The 19,129-nt window shown below is 41.6% G+C and overlaps 2 long non-coding RNA genes across 2 annotated transcripts; both read right to left on the bottom strand.

Moving 5' to 3' along the window:
• Nucleotides 1-965: 965 nt before the first annotated feature.
• LOC140906793 (uncharacterized) lies at nucleotides 966-4,110 on the bottom strand. Its single transcript, XR_012157250.1, has 3 exons — nucleotides 3,897-4,110; nucleotides 1,289-1,441; nucleotides 966-1,183 (listed from the first exon to the last, which is right to left on the bottom strand). It is a non-coding gene; the product is annotated as an uncharacterized lncRNA (long non-coding RNA).
• A 7,374-nt stretch (nucleotides 4,111-11,484) lies between these two features.
• LOC140905146 (uncharacterized) lies at nucleotides 11,485-17,836 on the bottom strand. Its single transcript, XR_012156768.1, has 2 exons — nucleotides 14,782-17,836; nucleotides 11,485-14,158 (listed from the first exon to the last, which is right to left on the bottom strand). It is a non-coding gene; the product is annotated as an uncharacterized lncRNA (long non-coding RNA).
• Between the last annotated feature and the right edge of the window lie 1,293 nt (nucleotides 17,837-19,129).

The raw sequence follows: 19,129 nt of genomic DNA, 5'->3' as shown, positions 1-19,129 counted from the left end.
CGCCAGGACCCTGTGCCTGTGACTCCACTCCCTAGCCCTGAGCCCGGGGCTTGGGTCTCAGCCATTGGTCCTGCACCCAGGGCTCGGGTCCCGGCTGCCAGCCCAAGGCCCCGCGCCCGGGGCTTTGCTCTTGGGGCTCTGGCCCCTCTCCCTGGCCATTGGCCTCATGCCCAGGGCCCTGCACCAGGCCCCCCGCTCCTGAGATCCCGGTTGCTGGCCCCAGGGCTGGGGCTCCACTACTGGCCCTGAGTGCAGGGTCCCAGCTGTGGGCCCCAGGCCTGGGGCTCCTCTCCTGCCCCCGTGTCAACCCCCAGCCTTTCCCCCTTATCCCTGTCTGGGTCCCCGCCTTCCAGAGACATGGCTCTGCTCCTGGTTCCAGCTGGGGGGTTGCAGACAGGGGTGAGGGAGCTGGCTTTCAGCACCTCCACTATTAAAAGGGTTCCAGTGCCAATGATACATATTGATTTACAGCTAAGTATAGCCTTTACACAAGATTTGGTACCTCTTTTTGCTACCTAGCAAGGTGTAACACTATAACTATATACATTTCGATAAGCAATTATCTAGCTTAATATTTTCAGATTCTTATTAATTGACTGTACATTTTTAGTATGTTAGAAAATGGTGACTGCTATGGTGAATGACATGTTGCTTATTTACGAGATAATTAACTTTCTGCTCAGGATTTGTGTCAAGTTGCATTAGGAAGGTAACTGGAATTTAATTAGACACAAAAAACACCATATAACATTTATTTTTATTAAACAAAACAAGCCCTTAATACAGTGCATGATCCATTGTGCCATATTTATAAAGTTCGATCTCAAAAGTTAGATGTTTTTCCCCTGGTTCTTTCTTTATATAGAAAAGCAGCCTTTAACTCAGTTTTTGATAGAGGCTTATGGATTCAACATATTTATTTTTTTATTTAAATGTTTAGGAGTTTATAATAAGTTTAGGCCTTAACATGTTTTATATTAAATTCAGATTTCATTTTAAACAGGCTTATTTTTTAAAAAATTACAATTTAACAATAAAATATCTGATTCAAATTAAAAAATCTGATTTTTCATATTTTTTTAAATCCTCAGTTTTTAATTTTAATTCACCCTGCTTGGACTAGAGTGTCCCTTTGCTATTCAGGAATCTCCAGGATTGTTATGTCCTCCAGAATGTGGAATGCCTGAAAGGATTGAGAAAACTTAGGTAGTAAACCACAGCACACACACAACCCTACATCTCCAGCCTTCAATTTTTAAATATATAGCATTTGTGAATTTCCCCTTACCATTATGTGTGCACTCTTTTCACTCTGCTTAACTCATTGTCCATGGAGCTTCTGAGAACTGAAGTGTTCCTCTAAGAATAGAGCGAAGCTGAGTTTTACAAAAGTATCACTTTTGGCCTTGAGAGTCCACAGTCACTTTTCTCTGAGGATGCACTGAAGTAGTGAGACATTAATGTACAGTTTGATGTCTGCTTTCACACCCTACAGCCCAGCCACGCTCCAGAAGGAGCCTGAGATTTTGCACTCTGGCAAAAAGGTCAAAGAAGCAGCATTTTCATGATGAACTTATCGTGAACATGCAGTTCAGGGCCAACAAATAGGTATAATAAGAAAGGGAAAGGGAGTCACAGCAAGTGGAAAAGCACAGGCAGGAGGAGAGTGCACCCAAAAAACCACAATGCATGTTATTGAGACCGTTATTGATGGGACACCAATGGAACAGGGAATGCAGACGTGGGGGGTTATATTGAAAGCAATTCAGCCACGAGGATAGAGCCGTGCACAGAATTTAAGATGTTCCATTTGTTCAACTCAACCTGCATTCAGCTTTACTCCTTGCTGATGAAACATGGTGGCAGCGTCTGAGGAGTAAGTTCTATGAAGTGCAGCAGCTGGCAGCATGAGCCACAGAATTCGGTCTGAAGGCCCTGGGAGCCTTGCATTTTGCAGACACTAAGCTAGCCCAGCAATGGCCCTATGGAAGGCATGTGAGCTGTACACAGAACAGGCCATGCAGGAGGATGCCAGCCAGCAGGAAAGTAAAACTATCATTTTACCTTACTGGGAAACAAGGTACAGAGGCCTGAACTTCTCTGAAGCTCACCACTGCCTCAAGCCTCCCAGCAGCCTTAGGAGCCATGGGGACCCACTGCTCCCAAAAGCAGAACACAGCTGTGGAATGACAAAGAATTTTCACTGGAGACCAATCCAAAGGGGAGGAGACAGACCCCTATGCTACTGCCTTACACACATTGGCTGCTACTTGCTATTTTAGGGACTTGACTCCCTAATTCAGGATAGGAGAGTCTGCAGCACTTGGGATCACTACCTGAGCGAGTGGCTGCCTTGGGAAAGTGATCTGACATTGGACAGATATTTAGACATGGGACATGTAGCAGAAGCTTGAGAGAAAGGATGAAAGCTCTAGGAGACACAGCAACCCCAGCAGTACATGCAGTGAGACAACATCAAAGGTCAGTAAGTGTCCAGGATTCCATACCCACAGTGAGATGCGTTTACTATGGCAGATACCATGAGTGGGTAAAGAAGAAGTGTCCCGCAGTAGGACTTGCAAGAGGGGGATGGTACATCAGACAGTGATGAGACATCAGAAGTCTCTCCTTGAGTTTGAAAGCTTATCAGGCTTAGGCTGTAGGACAGGAAAGCAACTAGGGATAATACCAACCTCTGTGCATGCAACAATGTTAATCGGGAAATGCCCTGTGTGATTTCAGCTGGGTTGTGGGGTCTCCTACAATTTGGTTCCTCGGGTTAAATTGGACTGGAACTCACTCATTACAAACATCAGGTACAATCTACCTATGTACAATGACAGCATAATGCAGCCTGTAGGAAAATGTGACTTCATAGTAACTAACCTGAAAAATAACAGATGTTACCAACTGAAGTTTGTAATAGTAGATGGTGACCACCACATAACTCTCTGGGGGAATTCAGCCACAGAAGCCGTGGATCTAATCAGGGTTCAGTGTCAGAATTTTATAGCTGGTGCACAAGAAGCAAAAGAGGAACAGTGGAGACAATTTTAAAAACATAGGGGGATGTTTTCAAAGGTGACAAATGTTTCAAAGGAAAGCTTCAACTGGAAGTAGGCCCCACAGTGGAACTGTGTGCTTCCCACAAAAGAAAATTCCAGTGGTGCTACATAATCCAACATGCAAGGAGCTCAAAAGTCTGCAGAGCAGGAGAATCATTCCACCTGTAGAGGCCAATACAGCCTGGGTAAACGGCATGGTGGTGGTAAAGAAGCCATCAGCTAAATTATGCATCTGCATAGATCCAAAGCCACTGAACCAGGCATTGAAAAGACGCCACTAACCATTTCCCACAAGTGATGATATCATGCCAGAATTTTCCAAAGCCAGAATTGTACAGTCTGTGATCTGAGGAAATGAGTGTTGGCACATAAGCTCTGGATAAAGAGTCCAACATGCTGACAACTATTGCAACATCATTTGTTCGACACGCATGTCTGCACATGCTGATGGGCATAAGCCCAGTGCCAGAGGTCTTCCAAAGAGGACTCACCCAAGTACTGGAGAGACTGCCTGGGTGAAAATAATTGTAGAAGATATCTTCATTGTAGGTGAAGAGAGCAATGATACAGAAGCTGAACAAGATCATGATAGAAAACTACAAGCTTTTCTACAGCAATACAGGGACAAGAATATAAAACTCAATGCAGGAAAAAAATGTGACTCAAACAGCGTGAGTTGGCATACATTGAACATCTGCATACAGCTCATGTCCCAACAAGATCCCAACAAGATCAAGGCAGTCAGAGAAATGCCAGTTCCACTGGATGTGAAAGGGCTACAGTGCTTCACAAGATTGATACATTTTCTGTCCAAGTTCTGCCCACACCTACCTGCAATAGCAGAACCCATATGTCAGCTCACAAGGCAGGATGTTGAGTGGGACTGGGCAGGTCCCCAACAGCAAGCGTTTGACATGCTGAAAGAAAAGATAACAGATGCCCTTAGCCTGATGTACTACCAACCAAGTGAGCCACATACACTCTAGTGCAGGGGTTGGCAACCTTTCAGAAGTGGTGCGCCAAGTCTTCATTTATTCACTTTAATTTAAGGTTTTGCATGCCAGTAATATATTTTAACGTTTTTAGAAGGTCTCTCGCTATAAGTCTATATATTATATAACTAAACTATTGTCATATGTAAAGTAAACAAGGTTTTCAAAATGTTTAAGAAGCTTCATTTAAAATTAAATTAAAATGCTGATCTTACCCCGGGCCGGCAGCGGGCAAGTGAGGCCTGCGGCCGGGACCCTGGCTGGCAAGGGGCTGGCAGTCAGAACCCCAGACCAGCAGCAGGCTGAGCAGGACCGGCAGCCGGGACCCCAGACCAGCAGTGGGCTGAGCGGCTCAGCCCGCTGCCACTCAGCCCACTGCCAGTTTGGGGTTCTGTCTGCTGGCTCCTGCCAGCCATGGTCCCAGCTGCCGGCCCTGCTCAGCCCGCTGTCGGTCTGGGATCCTGGCGCTGCCCACATAGAGTGGGTACCTACCTTCTCCCTGGTTCTAGCCCATTCTCTTCTTCTCTCTCTGCACTGAGCTGAGGGTGGGAGTGCACTGAGCACAGGGCTGGGGGTGAAGGAGCAGGCTGGGGGTTGGGGTGTAGGGTCTGGCCAGGAGCTAGAATGAGGGAGGGGGCTTAGGGTTGGGGCAGGAGGTTTGGGTGTGGAGCGCTTACCTGGGCAGCTCCCATTTGGTGCGAGGGTGCAGTTGGGAATGTGGGGGGCAGGGGTGCAGGAGCTCCCATTTGGTGCTCAGGGTGGGGGTGGGAATGTGGGGGGTGCAAGAGTCAGGGCACAGGGTGTGGGGGGCTGGGTATGTGTGGGGGGTGCAGGAGTCAGGGCAGGGGACTGGGGGGGGTGTGAGGTGGGTGCCGGAGTTAGGGCTGGGGTCGTGGGGGGATGCAGGGGTCAGGGCAGGAGGCTGGGGTGTGGGGAGGTGCAGGGGTCAGGGCAGAGGGCTGGGGGTGTGGGCTGGGGTCGTGAGGGTGCTCCCAGCCCCCTGCCCAGAGCGGCTCATGGCAGGGGGCTGGACTGGAGGGGATATGCCCTGATTCCACCCCCTTTCCCCAAGGCCCCGTCCCCACCTCTTCTCTGCCTCCTCCTGGGAGCAGTGAGAATCATAGAATCATAGAATCATAGAATATCAGGGTTGGAAGGGACCCCAGAAGGTCATCTAGTCCAACCCCCTGCTCGAAGCAGGACCAATTCCCAGTTAAATCATCCCAGCCAGGGCTTTGTCAAGCCTGACCTTAAAAACCTCTAAGGAAGGAGATTCTACCACCTCCCTAGGTAACGCATTCCAGTGTTTCACCACCCTCTTAGTGAAAAAGTTTTTCCTAATATCCAATCTAAACCTCCCCCACTGCAACTTGAGACCATTACTCCTCGTTCTGTCATCTGCTACCATTGAGAACAGTCTAGAGCCATCCTCTTTGGAACCCCCTTTCAGGTAGTTGAAAGCAGCTATCAAATCCCCCCTCATTCTTCTCTTCTGCAAGCTAAACAATCCCAGCTCCCTCAGCCTCTCCTCATAACTCATGTGTTCCAGTCCCCTAATCATTTTTGTTGCCCTTCGCTGGACTCTCTCCAATTTATCCACATCCTTCTTGAAGTGTGGGGCCCAAAACTGGACACAGTACTCCAGATGAGGCCTCACCAATGTCGAATAGAGGGGAACAATCACGTCCCTCGATCTGCTCGCTATGCCCCTACTTATACATCCCAAAATGCCATTGGCCTTCTTGGCAACAAGGGCACACTGCTGACTCATATCCAGCTTCTCGTCCACTGTCACCCCTAGGTCCTTTTCCGCAGAACTGCTGCCTAGCCATTCGGTCCCTAGTCTGTAGCTGTGCATTGGGTTCTTTCGTCCTAAGTGCAGGACCCTGCACTTATCCTTATTGAACCTCATCAGATTTCTTTTGGCCCAATCCTCCAATTTGTCTAGGTCCTTCTGTATCCTATCCCTCCCCTCCAGCGTATCCACCACTCCTCCCAGTTTAGTATCATCCGCAAATTTGCTGAGAGTGCAATCCACACCATCCTCCAGATCATTTATGAAGATATTGAACAAAACCGGCCCCAGGACCGACCCTTGGGGCACTCCACTTGACACCGGCTGCCAACTAGACATGGAGCCATTGATCACTACCCGTTGAGCCCGACAATCTAGCCAGCTTTCTACCCACCTTATAGTGCATTCATCCAGCCCATACTTCCTTAACTTGCTGACAAGAATACTGTGGGAGACCGTGTCAAAAGCTTTGCTAAAGTCTAGAAACAATACATCCACTGCTTTCCCTTCATCCACAGAACCAGTAATCTCATCATAAAAGGCGATTAGATTAGTCAGGCATGACCTTCCCTTGGTGAATCCATGCTGGCTGTTCCTGATCACTTTCTTTCACTGAGCTTTCACTGAGCTTGCTGGGGCTCCGCTTCTCCCCCTCCCTCCCAAGGGCCATCAGCTGATCGGCTGCAGGGAGGGAGAGGAGGAGGGGCAGGAACCCAGCACGCTGGTGGAAGAGGGACCTTGCCTGCCCTGCAGCAGCAACCAGCAGGACCAAGCTTCTTCACCCTTCCCCCGCAGGGTGTGGAGAAGAGCTGGCAGGATTTTTAATGGCACATTGCTACCTGCTGGGGTCCCGGCCGCCAGCCCCGCTCAGCCCCCTGCTGGCCTGGGTTCAGCAGCGGGCTGAGTAGGGCCAGCAGCTGGGATCCGGCAGGCAGCAGCGTGCCATTAAAAATCGGCTCGTGTGCCGTCTTTGGCCCTGGTGCCATAGGTTGCCGATCCCTGCTCTAGTGTGATGTATCAGAGAAAGGACTGCGTATAATTCCTTTCCAGGAGCAGTTGGTTACTGATGCCAGCAGAGCCCTGCCACAGACTGAACAGGGATACACCCAAATAGAAAAAGGTCTTCTGGCTGTGGTATTTGGAGTGGGTTGATTCCACCAGGACACCACTAGCCACCCAGTAAGAGTGCAATCAGACCTAGACCCAACCACAGCAAAACCCCTTCTTAGCGCTCCAAGGAGATTGACGTGCATGTTGATGTGCCTCCAGTGCAGCCCAGCCGCGATCGTATATTGTCCAAGATGATTACTAGTGTTAGCTGATAGCCTGAGCAGGGCACATATACTCAGCATTAGCAAGTTGGGGGACGGGGATCAGGACACCGAATTCATTAACATACCACCCAGTCTCCCAGTTTCCACAGTGAGGCTGATGGAAATCAAAGAGGCTATAGAAAAAGACATCCAACCACAGGCAGTCAAGAAAGCGGTACTAGCAGAGTGGCCAAAAGACTCTGCTTCCTATAGAAGGGAGGCTGCTGTAGCCCACTGAGGAATGATGGATAGGACACAGAAGCGATTAGGAGAATATCAAGATAAGCAGGCAGTTCACTACAGCAGAGGAGCAAGGATCTGAGGCTATTTCATATAGGTGAGCAGGTTTGAATCCAAGCATCAAATAGCCACATAAAGCAATGGCAAAAAGCAACAGTCCAAAATGTAGTGGGAAACAGAGCGTATGAAACCAAAGACAAGTGCACAGTAGTGGCAGATGGCTGGCACACCCACACCAGCAATGCTAGTGCCTGGACCAGGAGAACATAGAAAGATCTTCAGCCATCAGCTGTGCTGATGTAGGAGAGTCAGAAGAAATGAGGCATATGAGCAACAGAGGACCAACAGAACATCACCCAGCAGAGTTGTCAGAAATATAAAGGGAAGGGTAAACACCTTTAAAATCCCACCTGGCCAGAGGAAAAACCCTTTCACCTGTCAAGGGTTAAGAAACTAAGATAACCTCGCTGGCACCTGACCAGAATGACCAATGAGGAGACAAGATACTTTCAAAAGCTGGGGGGAGGGAGAAACAAAGCCTCTCTCTCTCTGTGCGATGCTTTTGCCAGGAACAGAACAGGAATGGAGTCTTAGAACTTAGTAATTAATCTAGCAAGATATGTGTTAGATTCTGATTCCTGCCCCACTCTGTCCTAAATAGCTCAGTGGTTTGAGCATTGGCCTGCTAAACCCAGGGTTGTGAGTTCAATCCTTGAGGGGGCCGTTTAGGGATCTGGAGCAAAAATTGGGGATTGGTCCTGCTTCAAGCAGGGGGTTGGACTAGATGACCTCCTGAGGTCCCTTCCAACCCTAACCTTCTATGAATCTATGAAATGGCTGAGAAAATAAGCTGTGCTGAATGGAATGTAGATTCCTGTGTTTGTGTCTTTTTGTAACTTAAGGTTTTGCCTAGAGGGATTCTCTATGTTTTGAATCTGATTACCCTGTAAGGTATTTACCATCCTGATTTTACAGAGGTGATTCTTTTACTTTTTCTTCAATTAAAATTCCTCTTTTAATAACCTGATTGCTTTTTCATTGTTCTTAAGATCCAAGGGTTTGGGTCTGTGTTCACCTATGCAAATTGGTGAGGATTTTTATCAAGCCTTCCCCAGGAAAGGGGATGTAGGGTTTGGGAGGATTCTGGGGGGAAAGACATTTCCAAATGGGCTCTTTCCCTGTTATATATTTGTTAGACTCTTGGTGGTGGCAGCAATAAATTCCAAGGGCAAAAGGTAAAATAGTTTGTACCTTGGGGAAGTTTTACCTAAGCTGGTAAAAATAAGCTTAGGGATTTTTTCATGCAGGTCCCCACATCTGTATCCTAGAGTTCAGAGTGGGGAAGGAACCTTGACAAGAGTGAAGACAGCAACAGGGTTGAAGCAAGTCCCTCACCAACAGTGAAAAATCAAAACAAGACGTGGGAGTCTACTTTGAAGATCAGCACACTTGAAGGACTATGAGGCCTAACAGGACACAATAGGATGGCAGCAATGGCTATGACCTTATGGTGGGCTGGCACAAAAGACGCAACAACAACAAAGCATTAAAGGGAAAGATGTGTGTAACCTGCATGAAACTTAGAGGGAGAAGCACAGGTTGCAGGAGGGAAGAGTTTGGAGGAGGCAACAAGAAGCCAGTCTGCAAGCAGAGGGGTTGAAACTGTAGCATTTTGGTAAATAGTTGTCTTAATAAAGAGCCAGTTTAGTTTTAGAAATATGGAGCCCTCTCATGTTATTACCCAGAATGTGGTACATGAAACAGGGACTGTGTTGGTTTAGCACTGTCCTATTTCCCTTGAACATCAAGGAGGAGTGTCCTTCACACACGCTCACCCCTCTTTCTCACCACAGGCCTTACATTTCTAAACCACAGTGATGCTATCAGAAGCAAAGTCAATAAAGACCAAAGAAGTCCTGAGGTCGGGCAACTTCTGAAGCTGTGAATGTAAGTTGCTCATATAACTACCCAAACTGCAATACACTTGTCTTATATTTTATCTGACAATTTTTAAAATATTTTTGAATTGTATATAATCTTTTTCTTCGAGTAACTGACATCAAACTCAGTTAAGAGCAGGACATAGACCCTTCCAGATGCATGGCATGCTGGCTTGTTGGGTGGCAGAAGATGTGTTAGGGAAGTCTGAATAGCCTCAGTAAATGGAGTCTTCTGATGATAGCGCCAGCCCTTGTGAGAAGAAAGAAGCAAATTGAAGGCCCCCCAGTTCATAAAAGCAGACATCTGGGATGAAATCCTAGGCCCATTGAAATCAGTGGCAAAATTTCAAATAACCTCAGTGTGAAAAAGATTTTACCTCTGAAGAACACCAAGACTGTCCTGGTGAAATACTGGCTCCACTGAAGTCAATGGTAAAACTTCCACTGACTTCACTGTGACCAGGATTTCACCCTGTGAGTCTATTGCAAACACTTTTCATAAAAATCAGCTTAGATAAGGTGCAGTAAGTGTCTTTGTGTAGTAAGGGTTATTTCAGGTTGCTTTTCCTGTATAGGAAAATGATTTTCCTTTTGTAAAATGTGTGTGTAAGTTTCTCACCTCTTTTTGTATCCTCTGTTGTTATTCATAGAATCTACAGAAGGAAAGGACCTATTAGGTCATCTAGTTTTTCCTGCCAGCACAGAATTGTTCTCTATCAAACATTTATTAGGGTCTTGTTTAGACTAGTTTTACTTGTTCCAAGCAACAAGGCTTCTGCCACTGGAGATCATTCCACAAGTTAATAGAGCTTTCTAGCAGGAAGTTTTTTCTTGATTTTCAGCCTACATTTTCCTTCTTAATTTCATTCTTTCAGTTATATGACCAAATACCTAATTTTTTAGGCTATTCTATCACACCCATATCATTACAGTATTCTCTCCCTTCTTGGTGCGTATACCCTGCAGATCTATGTGCACTGTTATCATGACCCTATAACCATACTCTACATATCACACTCACTTTTTTATAGATCAGTTCCTGCAACCCCGTTACCATTTTGTTGCTGTTCTTTAAACCCTCTCTAATCTGCTAATATCTTTCTGGTAATGAATCACCCAGGAAATCAACATTCCCATGTGTGATCATACTAGAGAATGACAATTACCCCCTTTGTCCCATGATGTGATGCTTCCTGGATGCAGTCCAAAATTGCAGTGGCCTGTTTTGCTGTCATAACTCACAGCAGATTCGTGTCTAATTTGCTGTCTGCTGTCTCCACTAAGACTCTCTTGATGATCCTGCTTCTATATTTCTGCATTCCATTGAATGTGTTTCAGATTATTTCTCCCCACATATACTGACTTGTTTTTTTCCAGTTCATATTTCGATTGTAATTTTTAAATGTTAGAAAAAATTTGCCTTTTAATTTTCTTCAGTCTATATAACGAACAGTCAACTGAGAAACAAAGGATCCAAACACAACCGAACTCATAACGACATGCAACAATTTGAACCAAAGTTCTGTAGCTTGGCCCATAACAGATTCCTTCATATCCTCTGTTGATAAGGCATAGAAGCGGATATGTAACACACTGCTAGCAGCAGTAGCAATTTTTGAACCCAGTCCTGCTGACCTTGCTCATTTGAGTAATCTCCACTTCTTGTATGAGTAAGGACTACACATTTGCATGCGTAAGTTATAGGCTGGGGCTGTTATTCTTAGCACATAGAAGGAACAAGGAGACAACCCTGAGCACAGAGAATTTTATACAAATAGAATAATTAGGTGTATTAAAAAAAAAAAGTTTTAACCTCTCAAAGTAACTTTCTCTCTTGTCATGGTTAAATGTTGTTTGTTTGTTTGTTTTTGTCAGGAGTAGGCAGATAGGACAGGTACTATAAGAAACCTTTCTGAAGGTTACATTTTATAAAGTATTGTTTTGTAGTTATAGAGTGGAGAGCACTTTTTACTGCTCTAAGTGAAAATGCAACATGAAATAACGGTGGGAGGAAAATGAAGTATATCTGTATCAAATTAAAATACAATTACTGAGTGACTTTGAAATAGCACTTCACATCAGTGCTCTATGAAACACAGTGGATATTTTCACTCAAGAAAAATACATAGAAGAAAGATGTAAAGCAATTATTTTCTTCGTCCATTTTACAATTAATCATTCAGAACCCCAAAATTCACTACAGCTGTTTACAATAAAAAGAAATGCAAAGTCAAATTTGGCAAATTGAAAGTACATGGGAATTGAGACAAAAGTTAGACCAACAATAACAAAAGGAAGGGAATCATTTCATCAACTGAGAAGACAGATGAGGAATGTGAATACCAGAATTTTCCCTAACTCCTGAATGTTGATGGCTCCATCATGCTTTAATAATTTTCTCTCCCTGTACAAGCCCTCCTCTGAAAACTTCCCACATAGTTTTACTTCATATCAAAATGTGGTCTTTCTCTGAAATATGACTGAAAACATTTCATTGTGGGGTTCTATGTTTCATGTTTATCAATGATTTTCAAACTAAATTGTTCAGTTACCAAGTAAAAAGCAGGATTTTTTAATTTGTTTCTTAAATATCCTGCGCTCAGGAAATCCAATCTGCAATCTGAAAAGCAAGCTGGTTCTTTCTGCTTCACATATTACCAACAATAGAGATTCTGCAATTGGGATTTGGTTAACAATTATGTTGATGAGGCAAAAGCCAGAATTGTAGCCAGCTCACACTGTGTGCAAAGCCAACACAGCTAAAAGGAGTCAAGTGTAATAAAAACTTATTTTAATCAATAAAGTAAATTGAAATGACTCTGAATAAACAGTTGAGTAAGAAGGTGCTATTTATATACAACTGCTTTTCAAATAGATCCTCACATTGTCCCCAGTTCAGAAAAGCACTTAAGGTGATTAACTTTAAGTTGCTTATGTCCCATTGAAGTACAGTTTGATTTTCTTGAATGAGGACAAACTTAAGTGTATGCTTAGGTGCTTTCCTCAACTAGGAGTATTAATATTAAGATATTCATATCACTGTGGTTTTTTTTTAAATTTTCATATATTTAATACACATATACACAGACACTAAGAGTATTTCATGGCTTCTCAACCCTGTATTTCTTAAAGGCAAGCCTTAATACAACAACAATTAGCACAATATTGATATTTGTTAAGGGTGCTTAAAAGACAAAAATGACTTGTTAAAAGCCCCAGTTCAACAAAGCACATAAGTATATACTCATAGCTTTAATGGAATTTAAGAATATACTTATGTGCTTTGCTGAATAAGGCACCAGTCCTGCAAACACTTATGGCACTGTTAAAGATTGTAAAATTAAGCTCTTACATAAGTGTTTTCAGGATCGGGACCTTGGGAAGGTGCTTTTTCTGAATCAGAAGGATAATTGGGTTGCATTTTAATAAGGTTTGTGGCAAGATATTTAACTTCATGAAGCGTAACTGAAAATTATTTAGGAACAGAAAAACTTACTTCACTAATGAGTTGTGCAACTAGTTATTAAGGTATATGCTTCCACCTAGTGACTCATAGCAATAGCTTTTACATTTTAGAAGACCGCAGAAAAAGCAAATAAACATATACAAAAACAACATTCATCATCTATTAATGGAAAGGACCACAGTACTTAACTACATTTTGTTACTGCCACAGTATCTACTTTGAAAACAGGGTGAAAATGTATACTCTTAATTGGTCAGCAATTATTCATCGCATTAGTTCTGCAAGTACCATGACATCAGTCCTCATCACTGGTATTGTGGGAATACTGAGATTTTAGTCACCTCTGTGTATAAATCACTGCACCACTAGTCTCTAGTTGGGCTGCTGCTGAGCCTCCCCCTACAAAGGAGCTAACATGTGGCAGAGCAGGAGCAGCTCTGTGACCATGGGAAGAGGCATTTCTGATGCCATGCTAGTAAGGGGAGCACTAGTGGTGATGCCAGGATAACAGACACTACTAAAAGTATCAGAGACAACTTTTGTTTTTAAAGGGGAAAGCTTTAGTTTTTTATTTATCAGTAATGCAAACACATGCGTATCTGCTTCAGCCTGCCCTGTATTAGAAACAACAGCAGCTTTAGAGCCCAATCCTCCTGCCCTTAATCTGGTAAGCAATCCCACCAAAGCCAGCATGACTTCCTATATGAGTAAGGACTACACACTGGCACATGAAAAAGTTACCAACAAGAGCCCTTAGTCTCTAGGGTAATTAAAGGGTGATCCTGGGAGATGCTGAGCATGCTGCCCTGATCTAGCCAAGCACTTAAGTACTTGCTTAATTTTAAGCACATGATTAGTCCCATTGAAGTCAAAGAACTTAAAGTCAAGGAAGAACTTAAGTACTTTGCTGAATCGGGGACCAAAATATTCCTCTCACTTATGGTTTACAGAGCCAAAATGGTCATCTATAGTAACCTCCCATTATTGTTAGATGATTGGTCCGAATCCGGCCACAGTTGGAATGAGTGAAACGTCATTACCATCTGACAGCTTTTTGGTATCCCATGTAATTTAGTTGGTTGTACTGGCAGCAGCGTTGGCAATCCCAGAAGAGCCCAAGGAAATGAAGGGAGTGTCAAAATGAATTGCACTATCATCTCTACAGCTGACCTCTCCAAGCACACCGTGGAGCAATGTGAGGAAAGCTTGCATTGTTGGCTTTGTGGGTAAACAGAGGGCTCCAGTCTTTAGCGCTCTCCATCCAATATCTTTCATGATCACAAACGATACGAATGCGCAGAGCTACTCCTCAGTATCAGAGCTGAGGGTCACTATACAATCCTGGATCTACAGAAACAAACAAACCATATCAGTTAGTCAACTGTCTCTTGTAGAAAATAAAAAACAATTATCCAAGTTCCTTTTTCGTTTTCGTTTTAAAACATTTTAAAAAATAATTTGTGTAATGGCAAAATATGCAAATGTTTAGAATACAGTTATTTTAATATAAATAATAAATCTTAATATAATATACACAGACATTGTAGTTTTACAGAAATTAAAATTATAACCTAAGAATGAAATATGTTATCATACATTAAAAATCAGAAAGCATATTTTCTTCCTTTCCTATTCCTGTTAATTTCTCTCTTCCTCTGCTTATGTATTATTTTATGCTAGGACTTGGTTTGTATAAATGATACTGTATATAACAGAATTATTCTGTAATGATTTAGCTTCCCTTAGTGAAGTTACTGCTGCTCATCACAGGGGGAACTCAGAACTCAGACTGAATTTTAAAATGATTCAATTGATCAAAAGTACAGTCATTCTACTAAATAATAAACATTTTGTCATGAAAATAATTAATACAATAGAAAAATATCTATTTACAGATGAAATTTAATTCTTCATGTGTATAGTTAATACTGCACAGTATTTACACCCACAGGATATAAATTGCAGCCTACCTATTTTAAAATGTTTCATAGTATTTTCCCCAGAATTTTCAAGCTTTTGAAAACTGTTGACAAAAATTCCTCTTTGTTGAAATTCCTCTTTGTTCCTCTCTATATCAATTCCTGCTCCAGCACTGATTTAGTAATCAAGGTTGTTACCATATGACAGGTGGCTGGAGTCAAATACAAAATTGGTTTTAATGGTTTCGTTTGCATTTGCTTTCTTAATATTAGATTTTTAAATCACAATCATGATTTATGCAGAGTGGTACCTTTTTGGTATTAAAACAGAAAAACAATTGTAATAGAACCAATAAATTAATTCAAAGCTTACATCACATGACCATGTTCTATTTTCCTCAAGTTTTAAGAAAGATTCAACTTCATTGAAGTGTATGAATGAATCCTAAAGAAATTGCAGTCTCCTTGATTTACACTGGAATCCAATACCAACCCTTTTTCAGAATGCATCCAGATTTATTAGCAATGACCAGATGGGATCATAATATAACCTCAGGGAAGAAAACTAATGGGTTTCCCATCAAGTCATATTTGGATATGATCCAATCACTATTAACATATCCAGATTCATTAGGAGCCTCTGAATCCAAGCACAATTTAGCTGAGAAATTACTGAGAAAGATAATTTTGGAAATTATTTAATTTCTTCCCCATAGCAAATTCATATTGCATCTAAAGTTGAGGTAGCCCACCATAAGAGCAGCTGAGTGTTCTTTGTTTGTCATGCAACAATCACTGGGGTTAGAAGGGCTGGCCAGAAGCTGTATTCCTTAGTTTGCTTCTTGCACTTGTGAGGTCTTCAACAGAAACAGGGAAAACCCAAAACTCAAGTCTTCAAAGGAAGTGTAGGGAAAAGAGAAAGTCATCTGCAAATACTTTGTTTCAAATATATTTGCAACTTTTAAATCATCCTATGTACTCAAATCTGCAAAAGTTTTGGGTCTCAAAAAAGATTTTACATGTATTTTATTTATATCTTTTCATGTTATTGTTAAACAAAACTGGGGTTGCATTTAGGTTTTAATCCTTGCACTTATAAAAATCAGTGGCAAAATTCCTGTTGATTTAAATGGTACAGCATCAGACACTGAAGTGGATACATGTCCCACAGTGCCTACATGTCCAATTACTTTGTAACTGTACATATGCATGTAAATGAATTGTATGTGCCTGTTATTATTTTATCTTTCTGTGTAAGTATATTTCCCCATGTTAAACAAAATTTGTTTTCTTTTATTAAAGTTAGAAAACAGCACCTCTGTTTTGAACACTAGTTCATAAATTAATAGAACTGTACAATCAGGTAATTGTTTTGTGGATTATTACTATTTTTAGAAGTAAAATATTGTTGTTGGATATTTTATTAAAGGGACACATTTTTGTACATTTAAAATAGTTTTTATCTTTACCTTTATATTCCCTTATGTATAATACATTCATGGGAAATTAAAAATGAAATTACTTTACCCAATTAGCATTAATAATAGAGTAAGGAATGTGTGCAGCTGTAGCAACAGTGTTTGCTAGATTCCTGCTATTTCAATAACAGTCCTGGAAGCACAAAAGTTTTGTTTTCTGTGGGTTCCTGAAAAATGTGTTTTTACTATAGAATTAGTAATCTGGTTAGAATTCATTTTTAAATAACAAATGTCCTTTCCTGCATTACTAATGACACCTTAAGAATTTTAAAAATCCAATTTACTTTTCATCATCTATGCTGCTGATTTAAGTTATTGCATATATCTACATTTGGACAATGAAAACAGCCCAGACATTTTTACTTACATTTCTGGTCAGTTTCACTTTCTGGTTTTCCTGCCAGAATATCTGGGCTGCAACTACCACATGGGACTTTTAAAATCCAAACAAGACAAGCAAACAAAACAACCCTCTTTTCAGTGATTTTTTTATTATTATTTCATGGGAACATTTGAAATGATTGATATTAGAGTCTGGCAAAAACTTTTCTTTAAAAAACAGAATACTAAATTTTGGGACATGCTCCTTTTACATTCTTCAGTGATGGAATGATATGTTTTTTAAAAAAACGGCAGTGTGGGAAAATCTTAAGAATTTGGAAGGTATTCCTAATAAATAATAATTTTAAGATATTTTAAAATTTGAGAATGAAATACCAATGACAAGTGTGATTTAAGTGTGTTGTGCTATAGTTATAATTATAAAAATAGTAATATGGCTAAAACAAACAAATGTTGTAAAACTTTTTATTCTTTTAAATAAGTGACCTTTTATAAAATTTTAAAATGTTGATTGAAAATTAGTGGTATATTTAAACTAAAAAAGTTTAATTTTCTTTAATATTAGAAACAAAATTATTTTAAAAGAATTTGACTAGTTCGTGTTTGCAGCGTATTAAGAAAACCGTATCAGAATTTTCCTCTGTTCCCAAAACTGTATCTGATACTCGTGGTGCCATCTAGTGGACACTATCATTAAAGCAAACAGTGCTCACCAACATAAGGATCAACGTTTTTATTTACTCACCGGACTGGTACAACACTGGGTACAGCAGTCCAGACTTTCCTAGACTGGCTCCTGATTAAATCATTTCTTGGAGTGAGAATGTAGTTCATTCTTCATGGCGTCTTTACTCAGAATGTCAATAAATATTCTAATTAGTGCCAATTGTGACATGTTTTCTAGGAACTAGACTGAGAGGAGACCAGCAACTCATTCTACTTAGGCCACTGAGCAACCACCAGACACTAATGACCGTGACTAGGATGAATTTGAATCAGTCTCCTAGAGATGAAAAAAACACCATCTCTCATTACCAATCACTCAGGCCATCCAGTCTCTTTCTCTAGACAGTTTTTTTTTTCTTTTCTTTTTAGTGATGGGAGGATAACAAGAGGGAAGACAGATTAGAGGGAATCTCTCATTTCCTCTCCCTCCCATGACCCTCGGGTTGCAACTCAACTTCCAGCCATGGAGGGATTGACCCCATTTCTTCAGGAGCATATCAGTGCTGTATGGAGTATTGGTCAGGGAAACTTGCTCAGGAATTACACAATGCTGATAAATGTACTACCTCCAAACTACTGTCCAGGTAGCAAGGGACCATGCTAAGGAGATGAACTCTGATCCCCTGCATTTCAGCCACACGCACAGATTGTCAGCCTGGCCATAATGTCTTCAGTTCTTCAGTTTGTCTACAAAAAATTCCAGACAGTCTGTCAAATCATTTTTTAAAAGTGATGCAATTAGACTTCTAAAATGTTGGAGAGTCTGAGGGCCTGCCGGACTCAGATTTTTGTTTTTTAAAACAAGCAAAACAATTAAATTAAAAATCCACAAGCAGTTTTCCCCTTGGGGACAGAAAAAGAGAAGACCCACACTTGACAAATACTAATCACATTGCTTAATGCATTGTTGGAAGATGCTCAGGTTTTACATTAGAGGACATGGATTAAGGACCAGAGTAGAATACACTAGATTAATCATATCTAAATTTAGGGTGTTTTCACAAGATGTCTTACACAAACACAAGAATGTTTAGGCTGTTTAGGAGAGGAAGCATGTCCCAGTGGTTAGAGCACTAGCCTAAGACTTGGCAGAGTTTTAGTACAATTCCCAGCAGCATCATAGACTTCCTGTGAGATCCTGGGCATTATGTACTTCAGTTTCCGCCATTATAAAAATAGGGATAACAGTACATCTCTACCTCCAGTGGTTGTGTGAGGATAAATTATAGCAGAGAAGTTGATCTGTTATAGTTAAGAATGAACATCACAGCAGTTGATGCAGAAAGTAAGTTTTCTAAAATATGCGTGTTTACCTGGATCATCTTGAAAATTTGCTGTCTCATGAGGATGTAGGGTAGTGTTAGTGGTCCACATTCGGGTCATTTAAGCACAGGGTTCCCGAGATACAGCCCCCACCCCAAAACCCCCAGCATTTTACAGAATCACCTGGTTCTTTAACTGATTTTTTGGACACAGCTAGGGCTCAAACGATGGTTCCAATTCTCTCCAAACAAATCCCAGTCACTCAGGATTTTTCTTAGCTACTGCACTTCAGCAAATGCTCCTTTGGGGAAGCAATATTGAAAAAGTTAAGGGTAAAGTTTGTAACTCCAGGTCAGAATTACATCTAAAAGATGAAATGCACATATGGAGCAAAACTAGGGTTCTGTCCTCAGTTCTATCTACACACCTACATAACTATACCTCCCTAAGTTTAACACACTTTATTCTGTTCAAAAAACTAGGCAATTCAAATGAAAGGTTACAGTAATGCAAACATAAACTTCTGAAAAAGCATGAAATATAGTTAAAGTACATGCCACTCCTTCATCACAATCTTAACTCTAACCCCT

Source organism: Lepidochelys kempii, chromosome 1, assembly GCF_965140265.1.
Source record: "Lepidochelys kempii isolate rLepKem1 chromosome 1, rLepKem1.hap2, whole genome shotgun sequence".
Taxonomy (NCBI): Eukaryota; Metazoa; Chordata; order Testudines; family Cheloniidae; genus Lepidochelys; species Lepidochelys kempii.
The sequence above is the reverse complement of the archived record's forward strand: the minus strand, read 5'-3'. Positions and strand labels throughout refer to the sequence as shown.